This window comes from Stegodyphus dumicola, chromosome 6 (assembly GCF_044657685.1).
Source record: "Stegodyphus dumicola isolate Sdum_Otavi_A_Nest chromosome 6, ASM4465768v1".
Taxonomy (NCBI): domain Eukaryota; kingdom Metazoa; phylum Arthropoda; class Arachnida; order Araneae; family Eresidae; genus Stegodyphus; species Stegodyphus dumicola.
The window spans coordinates 223,327,502-223,333,501 of NC_140773.1; positions in this window are offsets into that span (position 1 = coordinate 223,327,502).

A 6,000-nucleotide genomic window follows, 5' to 3' on the forward strand; every position below is an offset into this window, starting at 1 on the left:
ACGCAAAAAATGGGTAAATTTTATTTGGAATGAACCAAAATTTCGAAATGTGAGAGAAAAAATCAAAAAAGTTTAATAAAAAAAGAGATATTAATAAATATTTGCCAAATTCAATTAACATTGAGGAGCTAAAATTTTGAGAGCTAATATTTTAAAAACTAATCGTACGATTTTTACAAAACTTGGTATTCTGGCATAATTTGAGTCGTAGAATCGAAATATGTAAAAAAATTGGTATGTTATTTCAGAAAAAGTCCGATTTTGTGTCAAAATACCTATGTTAGAATAGTACTATATATAAATCTAATATATATCCTAAGTCGCGCTTTCGAGACATGAAAAACGTAGTTTGAATTTTGTCAATCGGCCCAGTAGAACGGGAGATAAGCACTGTCCCATTTTTTTTTTGAGCAGTGTACATGGATAAAGTCAAGAGTGTGCGCAATGCCATTTTTGTGCAATTCTGGGATGTTTTTTTAAGTGAAAATAGGTCGACGTGTACATGGATGATACCGTGTATGTGCAATTCTTAAAAACGCGGCAAGCAGTGGGTGATTCTGCACTTTCTCCCAATTCCGCACCTAATCTTCGTCATGATTAAGCATTTTTGTTCCATAAAAGTTCTAGTATAAGCGTAATTCGGCTAGCAGATTGTTAGAAAAAATGTTGAGTAAAAAAAAAAAAAAAAGTGCCTTTACTTTGTGAAAACAAAATGGCGTCCAAAACAAAACTAGCAGGTTGCTGTAGCAGGGTTGGTCGCCAAATTTTCGCCAAAAAACAGCCAAGTTACCATAATCCAAAGATTAAGCAAGAAATACTTCTTGCTGCCCTACCACGCGCGTTCTTTTCAGTCAGTTTATGTATGCCTTTAAGGCCAGAACTTAATTCTCGCTGATATTTGAAGGCATACTATAGTCTTTTGCATTTCGCTCACTACATACGCAGGGACAAGAGACCAATCTTCGCGTTACTAGTCTCTGTGAAGCATCTAAGTTTAGTTCTTATTTAGTTAATTTAGTTTATTTCTTATTTTCTACTTTTTAGACCATAAGTGCTGATCTTTGTATCCCGAAGTGCGGGAACGACTGTACGCTGTGAGAAATAAAGGGTAAATTTAACCCTTCTTATCTTTGTTGTATCTTCTACACACACACGAACATAGTTTTGAGTAAGCTCCCTATTCGTACTCAGGACTCCAGTTATGTTTCCAAAGGCAATTAGAAGGAACAGCAATCCTAACAAATTAATAGAAATGAAAGAAGTTATAATGTTCTAGCTAAATTCACGGTCCTTGTAAGCTAAAATGCTTGTGAACTGTGTAGCGAAGTATCGCAGATTTCCCTAATGTAAATGAAAGTCCAAAGAAGGGTTAAATTTACCCTTTATTCAACTCAGTAATGATTCACAGATGGTCCCTCTCAGGCTTACAGAAAGCCTTTACTTTGACTTTAACGTAATACAGAAAATAAGAAACTAATCTGATCCTAACTAAACTAAAACTTCCCGAAGCTGCACAGAAATAGCTAACAAAATTTGCCCTTATTAGGTATCACCGGCGAATACTGACAAGCACGCTACAATATTGTCGAAAGTAGTAAGATTAGGCTTAAAGCAAAGACGTGGCCAGAACGCAGAAACACGCTGTACTAAGAACTTCTAAGCTCTTCTACTGAAGTGACCGAGACTTCAACTTAAATACTAGTTTCTAGCTCATTTACATAAAACGCCATCCTGAAAACTCATTCTGGCAGGAAATTGTAGGTGGGAAATAAGGAATTAAAGGAAAGTCTGTTTGTCTGTTTAAAAAAAAATAACTTTTAGAAAATTAAAATAACCCCTACTAAGTGATGAGTATTGTAATCTCATATCTAAAATGAAGGTGTAAAAAACTATCCGGGATACCTTTCGATTTCCAGTTTCTAATTCCACTTTCTAAATATTTAAAAACAAACAACTTAGCAATTAAAATTATATAAATGTGCCAGAAATTTCATTAGGAATGCCTACTTTTAATAACCGCAGTATTTCAGTAATTCTGGGAGCTAAAAATTATAATTAAAATGTTACAATTTAATCCAGTCGTATTCCTATTCGGAAATTGTGTTAAAACCCTTTGAGGGGCGGTGGTCGCGCCCTGAAACCACCAATTTTTGAAATTTTTTCCGCTCTTGTTTCCAAACTGTTTGAGTGAAAACCGATTGATTACTTATATTTTACCTCTAAATAACGCAAAATTACTGCAGAACTATACATTTTTTAGGTCTTAGTATTTTAAATCGGATGACTTTTAAAATTCATTTTCAGTGAGACAAAATAACTTCCTTTTGTTTATATTAATAACTTAAAATTTAAAAATTTTTTATCGCACATCAGTATTTCTATCATAAACAATAAAAATACAGCAATAATTAAACTGCATATATAAACAACTTGTGTATAATTAAGACACAATAACACGCCGAATAAATACTAATTCAGAAGTCAAACAACAAAAATCAGCGTTATATTTACCGAATTTTCACAGGACTAGTTTCGATGGTTTTACCGAACCACCATCTTCAGCTGCAAAACCGCAAATGAACCAGATAGGAAATAATGATTAGATAAGATAAGAAAGCCTGGACAAGAATAAGCAAGTGGCGCCATCTGTTGGTGAAACCAGAACTAAAACATAATTTCTTTAAAGGCCGAAGGCAAATTTGGATTGGAGTTAGGATCGTTAACTAGAACAGAAAGATTTTTATGAATGTGAAATGCCTCTAGAAAATCCAGTTCTCCAATGGAAGATGTTTTTTGAATAATTTTGGCAGCAGAAAAACTGAAAGTGTGGTTTTCGAACCAACAATGTTGAGCAACAGAAGACTTCTGTGTTTCCTTTTTTCTAACATATGCCTCATGTTCCTTGACGCGAAATTTTAAGGCTCTCTTAGTTTGGCCAATGTAAATTAAACCACACTGGCAAGGAATCCTATAAATACCCCAGGAATTCATATCCGGAATGGGGTCCTTGAGTATGGAACTCGGAATTTTATTGATGGGAGAATAAACAACCCGAAAGTTAAATTTCTGCAAAATATGTGCAACTTTATAGCTAATTGATGGAAAGAAGGGAATGACAACAGAATTTTTATAATCTCCTAAAACAAGAGTGTGCCTTTTAGTGTGTTGAGATGAGAATTTTTTAACTGCTTGATTAATAATGTTGGGTGGAAAGCCCCTGTCAATAGCTATTGCTTTTAAATAATTTAGTTCTTCATCAAGGGCTAGTTTGGAGGAGCACACTTGAAGAGCACGGAAAACATAGGAATAAAATGAAGCTAACTTTTGTTTAGTCGGATGACATGATTTAAAGTGTGGTGGAAGGCAAACCGATGAAGGTTTACGGTAAACCGTAGTACTGAAGTTGGATGTGTTACGTGTGACCAGAATGTCGAGAAACGGAAGAGAATTGCAAGTCTCAAGTTCAAAAGTGAACTGAATAGCAGGATAAATAGAATTCATTGTTGAAAGAACTTTATTTAAATCATCTTTATCACCTTCAAACAGAGTAAAGGTATCGTCTACGTAGCGGAACCTTGCCGGGAAGTTTAAAGTTTCAAACAATTTTGATTCATAATAATGCATGTAGATATCAGCCAGGATGGGACTGAGGGGGCTTCCCATGGCTAATCCCTCAGTTTGCTTGTAATATTTATTTTGGAAAACAAAATGTGTTTGTTTCAAACAGAGTTGAGTGAGAGAAATTAGCTCATCAATTTCGATGCAAGAGAAATGAAATTCGCGAAGTCTGGTTTCTAGACATCTTAATGCACCCTCCACTGGGACACTGGTGAATAAATTTCTCTCACTCAACTCTGTTTGAAACACATTTTGTTTTCCAAAATAAATATTACAAGCAAACTGAGGGATTAGCCATGGGAAGCCCTCTCAGTCCCATCCTGGCTGATATCTACATGCATTATTATGAATCAAAATTCTTTGAAACTTTAAACTTCCCGGCATGGTTCCGCTACGTAGACGATACTTTTACTCTGTTTGAAGGTAATAAAGATGATTTAAATAAAGTTCTTTCAACAATGAATTCTATTTATCCTGCTATTCAGTTCACTTTTGAACTTGAGACTTGCAATTCTCTTCCGTTTCTCGACATTCTGGTCACACGTAACACATCCAACTTCAGTACTACGGTTTACCGTAAACCTTCATCGGTTTACCTTCCACCACACTTTAAATCATGTCATCCGACTAAACAAAAGTTAGCTTCATTTTATTCCTATGTTTTCCGTGCTCTTCAAGTGTGCTCCTCCAAACTAGCCCTTGATGAAGAACTAAATTATTTAAAAGCAATAGCTATTGACAGGGGCTTTCCACCCAACATTATTAATCAAGCAGTTAAAAAATTCTAATCTCAACACACTAAAAGGCACGCTCTTGTTTTAGGAGATTATAAAAATTCTGTTGTCATTCCCTTCTTTCCATCAATTAGCTATAAAGTTGCACATATTTTGCAGAAATTTAACTTTCGGGTTGTTTATTCTCCCATCAATAAAATTCCGAGTTCCATACTCAAGGACCCCATTCCGGATATGAATTCCTGGGGTATTTATAGGATTCCTTGCCAGTGTGATTTAATTTACATTGGCCAAACTAAGAGAGCCTTAAAATTTCGCGTCAAGGATCATGAGGCATATGTTAGAAAAAAGGAAACACAGAAGTCTTCTGTTGCTCAACATTGTTGGTCCGAAAACCACACTTTCAGTTTTTCTGCTGCCAAAATTATTCAAAAAACATCTTCCATTGGAGAACTGGATTTTCTAGAGGCATTTCACATTCATAAAAATCTTTCTGTTCTAGTTAACGATCCTAATTCCAATCCAAATTTGCCTTCGGCCTTTAAAGAAATTATGTTTTAGTTCTGGTTTCACCAACAGATGGCGCCACTTGCTTATTCTTGTCCAGGCTTTCTTATTTTATCTAATCATTATTTCCTATCTGGTTCATTTGCGGTTTTGCAGCTGAAGATGGTGGTTCGGTAAAACCATCGAAACTAGTCCTGGGAAAATTCGGTAAATATAACGCTGATTTTTGTTGTTTGACTTCTGAATTAGTAACTTGTGTATATTTATGGTATTTCCTTTGTGGTTTCAGGGCGCGACCACTGCCCCACTAGAGCATTGCGTTACAATGCTCACATTCCCCTAGAGGCTCGGTGGTCGCGCCCTGAAACCACTGCTCTTTATAGTAATGTTTGCTGCTTTGATATAGAAGTGTTTATTTTCACCCGGATATAGATAAGGGGTTTTGAAATCACAGAGTTATTATATTACCAAACAATACATGCACCTGCCCCCATAAAATATTTATCGTTCCAGAGATTTTTCTCTGCTTTCAACATGCTTGCTCTCTATGCTAGTACTGTAATTTTCTAAATTATTTTGTGTGGTTCCAAAAAATTACAAATATATTTTTGAATAATTAAAAATAGAAATTGCGCAAAAATTTAATTAAATTTAAAATATTTTGCGAATATTTTATTTTCTACTGTTGAGATTCAAAATGCCTCGCAAAGGGTTAGAAATAGCTGATGCATTAGCGTTACTTGAAGAATTACCTTCAGATCCAGAATCAGTGGTCTCTGAGGATGAAAGTGAAGGAGAAAGAAATACTCCTTTACCCCTTTCCCTCCTGCTTATGGAAATATAGAAGATGAAAGTGATGATCAGTCAGAAAATGATGATATAAATTTACCAGGTCCTTCCAGAATTGCAGATGTAACATGGAATAAAATGCAGAATGTAGTGAAATCCATTTCCCAATTTTCTGAGGATTATGGCCCAACGGACGAAATTACCTCTATGGAAGATGCAAAACCCATGGATATATTTATGGCTTTTATCCATCTATTTATCCCAATTTCTTTATTCTGTACGTTCTTATGTTTTCACTGCTGCAGAAAAATTACATAATTTTTTTTTCTGATGATATACTTTGTAAAATAAA